This window comes from Poecilia reticulata, linkage group LG12, assembly GCF_000633615.1.
Source record: "Poecilia reticulata strain Guanapo linkage group LG12, Guppy_female_1.0+MT, whole genome shotgun sequence".
In the NCBI taxonomy this organism is placed as follows: domain Eukaryota; kingdom Metazoa; phylum Chordata; class Actinopteri; order Cyprinodontiformes; family Poeciliidae; genus Poecilia; species Poecilia reticulata.
In genome coordinates this window covers 7,216,899-7,229,712 of record NC_024342.1, presented here as the reverse complement: position 1 = coordinate 7,229,712, position 12,814 = coordinate 7,216,899, and positions in this window count along the sequence as shown.

The following is a 12,814-nucleotide window of genomic DNA, read 5'->3' as shown; positions in this document are numbered from 1 at the left end:
CTAATGTGAAAAGTAGTGCATTAATCTGTTTTTATGGGTTAAAATAAATTTCTATGAAGGTGTAGTTGATTTACAGACTACTTGTAACTATCAAACAACTTATAAAACTTTATTTCCTGAGCCAACTCCCAGTTAAGTTCACTACTGATATCAGCTGTACACATTTAGCTGGTGCATTTTTACAGTGCAAGATAAATAAAATGCAAGGAACACTGCATGATTTATGCACTGTTTTTTTCCATATACATCCCTATTGTACCAGTAAAACACTGTCATTTGCATTTTTGTATCCAAAAGTGCAAATGCCATGATTAAAGCTTTTTTTTTTGGTGCCAAAATATAAATAATTGCCAACATAAATTCATGTTTTCATCACTTTCTTGTTTTATGATGAGATTATTCACATTTGAAATGTGGGTTCTCAGAAACTTAGAATTCCTTGCAAGATAATTAAAAAAAATATGAATACAAAAATGTTAGGAAGTACACACTCACAGGAAATAATGATTACTCGACATATAGCAGATAGTCGTCCACAGTCACTGATATATGAACTGCCAGCTGCTGTTATCAGCATAATAGAAAGTTGAGTGGAAAGACAAAGTCTAGTGGAAAATCACAGTCACAAGAATGACTATAGCCTTGAGAAATAGTCTCACACAGCCCAGTCACTGAGTAATCACTGTCATACCACACCACATTTGGGCAGCTAGGCCAAAGGAGCCCAAACAATGTATTTAGTGTATACCAAACATATTTCTTTCAGTAGGATAACCGCTTTGTTTTAAAAATGCTTTTTCATGTGATATTATAATTTTCTGAGAAACTAGATTTGATGTATTTCTTAGCCGTCAGCTATAATCATGCCAAAACGGACAATACTTTGCTCTTTTTCCAAGAACCTATATGATATGTCAGTTGCACCGATCCATACATTTGGGCCAGTATCGATGTTAAGATCTGGTTATGATCAGCTATGGATGTTATGATCCATAGCTGAAATTTCCGAATGTTTTTTTATTTATACCGTCTCAAAACCACGAAGAAACAATCACACAGCTGACGTTGCTTCTCTGCATCAATTAAATGTCCCACGAGCATTAAAAATTCCCCATTCAAATTTTTACTGTATATATTTTTATTGATTCTTCTTATTTCTTTATTTGTTATTGTAGCTCGGCAATGAACTTTCCCTCTGTCTGTACATTTTAATTGTGCAGTTGATTGACAATAAAGGTGTATGCTGATCATTGTCACATACCTGAACACATACCACATGGCTAACCTCCTCCCCTTTCTATCAAAACATGCTGGAACGGCAACGAAATCGAAATAAAAACTAATTATTGATATCAATCTAGTTTTACTTATGGGGCTGATACTGGTATGTTGACTGAAATGAGTCGACTTTTCCACTCTATTCTCATTTATCCAGATGCACATGTTGTTTGTCATGTGCAGAACAACATGTTGCGGTCAGTTTTGTTTTTTTCTCTGTCAATTGCAGTGGCGTTCCCAAAAAATTTTCAAAGGGGGGCCCAGTTTTATTTCCAGGGGTTCCCTGTTGCCCCACCTTGGGTCGCCACAATCTTTAAATGTAGACCAATTAATAACTGATCAGATTTAGATCAGTTTAGTTTTTACAGTGATCAGCCATGTTGTGAAGTCGTCAGAGAATGAACGAGCGTTTAGGGAAATACAACTTCATTTGAAAGTCGTTGAAAGCTACATAGTCCACTCAATCCTGCATTGAGTATACAACCAACAGATACTGCTTCAAATGTATGCTCATTTTCATATATGTGCCAATTTTAACTTGGTTTGCATTGCTTATTCATGCAGAACAGCTCCAGACTCACTTGATGCAACTAAAAGCAAAAAACCTTTTTTCAATCAATATTTAATGGCAGATATTCTACAAATGTCAGTTTGTTTGACATTTTATGCTTTTCTAAAAAAAAAAAAGGTTTAATGTTGCACCGATCCCTATGTTCTAAAAACAACAATTAGTGTTTACAACATAAGCAGGCAACAAATAGGTAGATTCTTATAAAACCAAATTGAAAGGCTTAAAGTCTCAGGAAGCACATTTGCACAGAGGTTCTACATATAAATGATATAAAAAAATACCCATAATGCAGTTAAAGCCTCTCCTGCTGTGCAAAAGTCTATGCACCCCTTCCCTGTCAATATGAAAACATGCAAAGCTATGAACGTTTTTGCTGTGTGAAACCAAAGCTTCTGGCAATACCAAAGCAAAGCCTTTACTAAACTATTCACCATAGAAACGGATCACAGTCTGAGGAAAAATAAAATCCTCCTCTGGTTAAACTTAAACTTAAACTGGTGCAGATTGTAAGTCTTAAAAACCGATAGTATTCCTGAGATTCTTACTATTTTTTTGTCCAATCTATGCTTCCACTGCTGCTTCCATGAAAGGAGTACTTCACTCTCCTTTTTTAGTTTAAGACATGATTGTATGCAAATATAGCGTACGGTTACCAGTGTAGGTGTGTTACCTAATCTATTTGGTATTGTAAAGTAGCCTTCATAATGTCTGGTAAGTTAGAGGCTGTGTGATATATGATATAGCCTCAAATTTTGATAAATGATTAAAACATTTTCTATTGGCTGCTCCACCTCCTTCTGTCTTCTGTGAGAACCACGTTGTTTACACACCTGGACTCCTCACTTGCAGAATCTGTGACTTTCTACTCAGGCTTGTCTCCCTAAATCAAAAGCATTTATTCATTCTTGTCAGACAATGACTTTGCGAAAGTTTCTTTCTCCAAGTAAGCTGGGCTGTCGGGGTTAGGTAAAATCAATAGCTTGTCGTCTGGGTCTTGCTTGTGCAAAATATCTCCCCCAAAATATAGAAAAAAAAAGAAACTTCACCATATCCACAACAAAAAAAAAAAGATACAAAAGAGTGAATATTTCTGCAGTAGCTGTGTGTGAATGACAGCTGGGTGTTGCTGCTTTACTCAAAACTATAACCAAACCTATCATTGCTATACAGAGCACAAATATATTACACTGTGGCAGTTCTTAGCTATATTGACATTCAGCACACTGAAGATGATACATTTTCAATACACAGTGTGGTCACAATTGGTGAGAAGCAACCGAAATCGTCTTCCCTGCATATTGGTAGATACAATCTTTCCACTCTAACTCTTTCTGCAAAGAATTACCCGTAAACATTTCTGGAATATAATCAAAGGAAATTTGCTGAAGCAAGACTAAAACAATGGAAAAGCTTTAACTAGACTAATCATCAGATTAAAAACACAGGAAAAAAATTATGGAAAGCACCTAAACAAAAGCTAAAACAGCAAAGCATTAATTTTCTATTCTTGTTTTGCTAAAACATAAAAAACAAAGCTCAGAGGCGGCGTTCCACGCAGCAAAGGAATCACGCTGCGCTTCAGCAACACTATGCAGAGCTGAATGAATACAGCTGGAAAACATTTTGGGTTTAGAGTTTATTTGATTAGGTGAACATTGAATGGATCATATTTGCATTCAGCACATGGTTTCTTACACTTCTAGTCTACTTTGATAAAAAATGAGTGACACTCAAAGTTAAAACGGGTTTATCAAAACAAGATTAAAGGGGATTAAAGGAGAACTACGGGTGTCCGAATATTGCACCATAAACCTGTAACATTGGATTCATTTATTAATCTGGAGTGTATTTTCACAGGCTGATCCCCAGCCAAGTAATGAATGTATTTGTGTTCTGCAGAGCATTTAGTAGGCTCACATTTTCTCTATTCTGCTGTTAATGTTATTTTCTGTTCATCTGAGAAACTGAATTTTAGTGTTGCATGTACCGTAAGCCACAACCATCGAGAAATGTTTGAAATTTAGCATTCTATCTAAAGTTTGAGTTTTGTATATATACAGTAGGTATATATATATATATATATATTATTGAATCAGTTAAATAAAGTAATCTAATATACTGAGATTTGCCTGAAAGCACAGAAGTGTATTTTTCTTTGTCGGGAGAGAAACATTTAATCATTTCTGAACAAAAAACAAAGTGGACGGGTTAGATCTAGTTTTTGTGTTGCTTTTGATTCCCCCACCGTTCCTTTCATCGTCTGTCAGACATGAATAAAACAAAATGGACTCCAAACGTCTGTCTGAGCTCCCTCAGAAAGGCCCGAGGAATATGCTGCTGTCTGAGCTTTTTTCACAAACAAGAAAGGCAAGGACGTCGCTCTCTCTCTGACAGTTGCGCTTTATGCTAATTCCGACAGGTTTCAATAAATATTCTTTTAATGGACGCCCTTGCGAAGTTGGACAAGGAGGCAGTAATGCTGTGTTTGTTCAGGGACAGAGGGATGACCCCGTCCTCAGCGACAGAGCTCCTCTCCTCCAATGATCGCTTTTTAAGTTGCTCCTGCAATAACCGGCTTGTTTTTCACGGTGCTATATAGCCTCCCGGCAGCATCAACGTTTTTTTTTTTGTGTGTGCGTTTTTTTATCTTCCTGACCTTGTACGCCGCATTGCTTGAACATTTAGCTATTTCATTTCCATGCTAATGAGGAGCGCTAGTTATTGGTTCTTGGGGGGGTTAATTGAGTCAGATGTTGCAATAAAAGGAAGACATGAGTTGACCATGTAAGAAGTCCTTTTCGCGATAATTAAATAAATAAAACATAAACATAAAACACTAAATTGCTGACATAATTCTCTTTGTCTAAAGTCAGTTGGCTACTGCGAGTTGGAGGCCATAAATCGGACCATGGTGACAAGGGAGGTTCAGCACCATGGACAGCAGCGCTGCCCACTCCTGTTTTAAGAGGAAAGGTGGGGATATTGGCTATAAACTCATGTACAAACTGATGTTTATGTGCACAGTATATGTGAAGAAAAGTTATGCTGCATTTTTTTCTTTTTTATTATTGAAGAATACGCTAAACCAGAGGATGTAAAAGTTTGCCTTAAACACCGGGGGCATGCAAAAAGCTTGAAACTAAACATTATTTTAGATTCACGTGACATTTGGCATTTAAAAAGGCAATAACCAAGGGTTTTGTCTTCAATATTTCTAGGCTAAAGCTATCGTACAAATGTGTGAGTGTTTGTGAGTGCGAAAGGCTGAATGTGGCTCTATTGTGAAACGCTTTGAGTGTCTAAAATGACTGAAAAAGCGATAGGTAAGTTACACCCATCTGTCAGGACGGTTTGCACTAAAAAGAAAATTACTGTGTTTTGTTTACGATGCAGACTCTTAATTATTGCTTGAATTGTTTTGTGTGTTTCATTCTAAACAGGTTGGAATGATGGCATCCAAGAGTAGGGAGAACATGATTTGGAACATATATTCCACTTAGTTTAAAGAGAAAATGCCTAAAGAAGATTAAACTTCAGAAAAGAAAGCATGAGAAAATATTGCAAATACTCTTCAAACAAAACAATATGTTTATTATCTCTACCGCAACATAAAAGGATTATAAAATTGCTGAAGAATATATTGAAAAGCATAACTGTAACCCTAAACTATTGTCAACATTTGAAGTTTTATAACTTTTCTTTATTATTATTATTATCATAACCATATTTTTCAGCAACACATAGAAGTCAGGCTCTTTTTTCCCCGAGATTAAGTAACACTACATCCTGTATTTGTTGAAGACAACATGCGCATAGAAAACTAAGATGGTTTTAATAATAAACTCCTAATTCTAGAGCCACAGAAAATATTCTACGTAACATCCTGCTTAATTTGTCTCTGAAAATATTCATATCTGGACAACACACACACATGCACACACATAACTAAAGTTCATAAACATTATGTTTTGAAGTCATTTTTTTTTTTACATTTTATCATGTCCTAGCTACAAAATTATATGCATTTTATTGAAATTTAACACCATAAATCACCTCAAAGTAGTCCATCTTTATGAAATGGAAAGAATGAAAGTTTAAGTTGAGCTGATTTCAGCTTAAATATTTAGTGTTCAGTGTTCTAATTAAATTACTTTTTGATGTTTTATTTATGTAGTCATATTAACTTCTACTATCATCTTGTGGGCTCCTTTGTAAGTAACCTGGGCTTGCTCAAAGAAGCTAAAATGGCTCGTTCAGTCGTAATGTGATAAAACCGAAGTGATAAATCACATACGTTACTGCTGCTGGAAGATGTCCGTGTGCTAAAAAACGTAAAATCAAGAAAGAAATATTTTTACAACTGCTTGAAGAAAGATTAAAATTAAGAACAAAAGAACACATACGACACGAAATCCATCAACCCCTCTCCCCCCAAAAAAATAAATGCAACAGTGATGTTTCCCCCTCTCTCTCTCTCTCTCTGTGTGGATCAGACAGAGAGACGACAATTACAGCAAATTCAAGTTAGCCCCAAATTACATCTGATAGCAGTGATAACAATAACCCTCATTCATATATTAAAAAGACAACGTATATTGTAAGAGATCCCCCGGAAGCCTGGTCTGTGACAGCCTGTGTAACCATCATGCTGTTGAGCCAGGCTGCAGCTCGTACAGCAGCAGCAGCAGCAGCAGCAGCAGCACCCGGCCTGCCTGAGCGCAGTTCGTGGCCAGCTTTATGAAAAGCCTCAAACAGAGCAGCTCAGAGCTTCTCGGCTATGGAGAGCGCTGGGCGAAGCAACCGCAAACAGTGGCTATAAATAAAACCCAAAGCGACTTAATGACAGCGGCTTACACGGTCAGTAACTTCAGCAGAGCACAATTGCTGTATTCTGTTGAATTTAAAACAGTTGTTTGAAACAATCCCCGCTCTCCCTCCCAACTCGAACGTCCTGCTATAAATAACCTTCGGTGGATCTAGGCGGGTTTTCCTTCAACCTACCACCAGATGGCAGTGCAGATCTTTGTAAAAACAGAAACGCCATACCTGTATGCTCTGTTGTTCTTCTGGGCTTATTGCATAACAGATACAAAAAAAGGGCTAAAGGTTAATATGAATTACACCACATAGAACACGTTTTAGTCAAACCGCATGCTGTTGGTCTGTGCGGACAACAGAAGCAACATATTTTATGTATTCATATAAGGTGCATAATAAATACATATTTTTGTAAGTCGATTTCAAACTAAAACAACGTTTGTTTGTTTTTTTTCATTATAACATCAAATCCCAACATATCAAATTTTGAAACGGATCCTTTTTTGTTTGCTTTTACCACAGCCTGCAGGGGGCAGCAGAGGGTTGCTTTGAACCTTTCTTTTTCTTTTTTTCATTTCGAGGTATTTGTGGTATTCAAATCAGCAAACAGTAATTTTAGTTGAAGTGGTTTAATTGAGTTATTTTTTTTTGTTTTCTTTACATACCATCAGTTCACTCGTTTGAGAAGAAGATTGACATGATTTCTGATGTCTATTAGCAAAGAGTCAGAGCTTAAATGTCACCCAGCAGGCCTGCTACTTACCCTGATGTAACTGTCACRCACACACACAATGGAATGATTTCACGTGATCTCAAAATGTGTCAAAACAACAGTAAAATATGAAGATGCAAATATTTGAAATTGAATTTTGCACTGACTATATATAAGCAGAGAATCAGTGATAAGATGTGTGAAAAAAAAAAAAAAGCATGAAGATGGAGTTCAGGAGGAAGCCGAGACCCCCGCTGTGGCCCGGCTCCCACTCAGAACACATGTTCTGTGTGCACATGTGCAGCTCCACCTACACACAAACACAGGCGCAGATCTCCATTGCTGAGTTCGGGTTTTAACTCAAAGTTGTAGCCAATCGTAGCGAGAATAAAAACTTCACAAAACGTGTTGATGATGTTGAAAGCACAGCGTCTTGCAAACTTGTTTTAACGCATTTTCTGCATCGCCTCAAACCTTAATGTATTCTGTGGGAATGTAACATGATAAATACACATCGTTTTAAAGTGAAAGGAAAAAAAATAAATCATGGTTTTCAACCAGCTTGAATAAACTAACTGCGTATTTTAAACCGTCGCTTTAAGACTGTTGAAGAATGTAACTTTTCAGGAAAGAAAAAGCATCTCCCTGGTTCTTAATGCACATTTATAGTTTAGTTGAAGCCACGTGCTCTTTATGAGACTTGTTTTTACTGGATATCTATAAATGGAACCATGGATGGGAAGATGTGAAGGAAACAAAGCAAAACAAAAGAACTCAAAATTCTGTCTTAAAATGGCTTTTATTGTGCTGTCGACAGGACAAGGAGAACCCGGGACAACTGGACAACTGGCTGCTTTTATGACTATTGCTCTCTCTAAAGCCAGTCAGTTTGGGTGGACGCTCATGTTTTGTCTTTATTTCCGACCGTATGCTGTGTTCCTTGGCGTTCGGTATCTGTTTGTTCACTGATGCTCTCTAAAAAAACCCTGAATCCTCCACGGAGCAGCTGTATTTGTGCAGAGATTATAGATCAGTTGAGTACTGAATGCATTGGGTTGCGTTGGATTTTATTTATTTATTTTTTTAGTTGTCAGAGTGGAGAGGGTGAACACAAATGCACACCAGACTTTTTTTTATTTATTTTTTTGTTAGAGTTTAGAAGTTATTATTGTTTGTCATAGTACACATGCACAACGAGATTAAAACAAGATTAAAAACAATATTTTAATTTTACATTGAATTAAAATTCTAAGAAAAATAAACTAATGACAATGTGCAAACATATAATTTGTATGAACACTTTTAAATTCATATAGCAGGACAAAAAAAAGTAAGTAAGTGAAGAACATCCTCACTCTGACACTTTATTTAGCTGATATTCAGCCAAATAAAGACTCTCTGCATAGCAGAGAATGTAAATATTTCGGATTCCTCTCCCAAAAAAGACACACCACCACACATTTTGATCATGTTTCAGTATTTTGTTAATCAGGTAATATAGGTTTATCAAGCAGATTGAAGGTAAACATAATACATATCGGAGGCTACAGTGATTTTATTTGTGCTGTAACTAAAGGGCTTAATAACCACTCTGATGTTTTTCATCTGAATGGCAGATGAAAAACATCTCCCATTCTGTGTTTTTTCCCATCCTGACAGCTCAGTGTTTTTTTTTCTTTTTTTCTTCTTTTTTTCCCCTCCCCACATGGTTCATCTGTTGTTTGACTGAATGTAAGCCTCTCAGGAGCCGAGCAATATTTTTGGAGCTGAGGATTGACATGCCATGTGATTGTGTGATCTCTGGCACCCTGTTCGAGTGACTACCTCCACGTACGCACGCTGCATGCAGAGCATGGCGGCAGAAGGCGGGAGAGAGGGGGAGTCAAGTTTTCAAACGAAAGACTAATTCTTACCTTGTCTCTTCCCATTTAGGTCTGGCAAATTAGGATGCTCTCTGTGGCAATTGCAATCCTATTAGAGTTAAAAAAAAATAAAATTCTAACGTAATTAAGAAGCCAAATTAATCGAGCTCTGAGGTAGTGCCATGTTTAATTTGTTCTTGCACGCCACGGCATGTTTGCTAACTTCACACAGGCACCTGATCTTTTGAGTTCGGCTGCCGCACAGCCGCTGCAGCTTTCTCAGGCTCTCCCTGCCTGGTTGTTATTGCAAGTATGTCCTTGTTTTGTCAGAGTCGGGGGGCGTTCCCATGCACTGCAATGTAGCCCAGGAGCCGCGTTGCAGAACCGTTAAAACTGGTGGCCGTGTTGCAAAGCCACACCAACCTGGGACTCTAAAATAGTAAAATACGATGTATTTTCCTGTGCTTATGTTGGTCCACAAACCTGCGTTTTGGAAGTAGAGATTAGTTGCATCACTGCACGGTGTGTAACCTCATTCATAAACATCCACAAGTGGACAATTTGGAGAAGATTTGCAGCACCTTGTTTGCAGGGGCGACGTGTGAGATGACCCCCAGAGCTGTGAGGACAATGTCGTGTCAAGACAAACTCTCCCCTGCTAGCCCCTGCAACCTTCCATCATCTTCATGCAGTGAGGCATTGATCGCTGAGGAAAGTACATTTAATTTTGCTTGCAGCAGGTTAGCTGTGCCGGGCTGTCCTTCAGACCTCTTTTTTTTTTTTTTTCGTCTTTTCGTGCTTTATTTAGTATTCCAGAGCCACACTCACGAAAACATACTCATGAAAGAGAAAGAAAGAAAGAAAAAGGAAGAGAGGATATGTACGCTTCCAGCATTTTTCCTCTGTAGGGAATACTGATTTTACGACTCTGTCAGGAAAAAATCAAATAAAATCCCCACTTGCAATTGTGCACCAGTTTTTCACCACTGCAAATGTGTCTTGTGTTTTACTCAGAGTCCCTACATGTCGTCAGCCACATGAATTCGATTAGCCTCAAATTAAAGTCAGAGGTTCTGTCAGAGTTTCCCGACATTTTCCTCATTTGCATCGTTTAGCTGAAGCCACAATTTGCCGAGAGGTTACGGAGGATCAAAACGATCTGCTTCTGCAAAGGGAAACCAGCAGCGAAAGTTATGAAATAGTAGCACAGAAGGCTGTTAGCTGTAAATGGGGAACATGTGGAATAACAGGAAGGTGGGACACAAGAGGAACATGACACTGGCCGTGGAGATCGACAAAAGGCTGAAATCAACTCAGGTGTAGGAAATTTGTGACAACAAATCTCATGTATTCCCTATTTTCTTTTCTTCTTTGGAAGAAAATAAAATAAAATCTCCACAAACCTTGTGGAAGAATGTCCTATGGCGTCAAGAAACCAAAATAGAATCTTTGGCCATTTTTCTCATAAAAAATAACATAGAACAGCACCAAAAGAACATCAGCATTTTATTTTTTGTCATCAAGGAGTACCGAGTTATTATCCTGAATGGTGGTCAGGTTTAGGAACAAGAAAGCCGGTTATTTTTTTTTGTTTCAGCTTCACATTCCAAGAATACATCCAAAAAATCAACAAAGGAAGGAATTCATGAGAGTAAAAATGTAAAAGATATGGAATGACTTTGCCAGTGTTCGAAACTAGATTCAGTCGAAAGTCTGTGGAATCCTAAAATGTGATGTGGACAAAAGATGTCCTCACAGTTGGACGGATTTGGAAAACATTTGCAAGGTAGAATGAGCAAATATTGACATTTGGAGATGGGGGGGATAGGCTCCTTGCAGAGGAGACTGATTGCTGGAATTGAATCAAAATGAGCCCAACAATGTAATAACAGTTTGAGGACGTGGACACATAAAACAGGCAGGTTATTGCATCTTTTTTTATTTATTTCTTATTTAAAGTATTTCCTCCTCACAGATTTTATTTGCTTTTCGGGAAAAATGTCGCCTTGTGTGGGAAAATATTTTGGAGTTACTTATTATTAAGGTCCCTGGTTGTATATAAATAAGAAATCCTGACATTTTCGCTGCGATTTTTGCACTTCTGGGAGCCACTGTAACTTTATATGAGAACGAGATTAAAGTCGTCTGCATTTGTGGATGTTCCTAGACATGTCGTCTCCTGAATGCAGCATTTATTTCCACAAATAAACACAATCAGAACAACCAAAGTAAATAAATGACTGAATAAATACAGTTATATTTTCTCCACTTGAGCAAATGATTTAAATGTTGGACCTCACTGCAGATTGGAGTCAGAAATGACTATAATAATGTATTTATGTAAAAAAAGAATTCAGCATAATTCAGTGCTACAAACAAGAACATTTTGAAGACTAACATAATAATGGGGTTTATACCTAAACCCCTATGCATGTTTATATGGACATCAGTAATGCAGCAAGCAGTAAGAGACGATAGATTTTTTACAATCTTTTTTTATCCGTTCAACCAACTCCTATCTACATTTCACTTTATTTATACCAGCTTCTCTTTGTTTGCCCTGGGTTTTTACTTATTATAAAGTTGATCTATGTTCAGTTATGAATCTGGGCTGTGATCTGTCCATAATTCACCTAAATGCACCCCTGGGATGTTCTCCAGTGTCAGAAAGGAAGTGATGCCTTCCAGATCAACTCAGAAATTTGGCTTTTAGCTGTTCAAGTCTGAAAATCTCTCTCGAATGTCTCCTGAATTCCAAATACCAACTTTGATAAATTGACCTTATAATCAATCTATCAAAATGAACAGCGGCAAAATGAACAGCGACAATTAACTGTTTATTTGTACATCTGATTGTTTTTATGTCATTAAATCCCACACTCTTTCTAACTCTTTTCAGTTTCTGACACTGAATGTAAAGTAACAGTGTTTGCGTAAGACAAGTTCCTTCAGTAGTTAGGTTGTGAGTGAGGTCATTTGTATGCAAGTCTATTTTATTTTTTGAATTATATTTGGATGTGATTGGTCGTACCCTTTGGAGTTATTCGTTTTTAAGTTTTTCTTATATTGACGTGCGCCCGTCTCGTGTTTAGATAATGCATTTAAGTTGAATATTTTGGTTTTTGGGAGCGATGATCCATATCCTGACTTCCGATGGAGAACTAGTAACAAACACAGAGCGCTCACGTCTTTCCTGCTTTCTGGTTTGTGTCTGACTTTGCAATACTTTTCCTTCCAGGTTTGAAGAAAGACAATAGTGCAATATTAGGATGTTTTCAACCTTGGTAAAAGAAAGAAGAAGAAAAAAAACCATATTATCACTTCTCCTCTCTGGTTGTATAAACACCTTAATATTGATTGTGTGGGTGGGTGAATGTGTGGGCAGCCAAATATATCATTTCAAACCCAGCAAGGTTCAAACTTCTCATATTTATTCTCACAAGTGTTAAAATAATTTTAATTTCGTGCATAAAAACCCCCCATTTGCTCAGCACACACAAAGTCCGGGAGCTCTAAAATATTTCATCAACTTGTTCCTTTAAAGTTCGAGCTCACTCAGCACAAAAGGCTTGA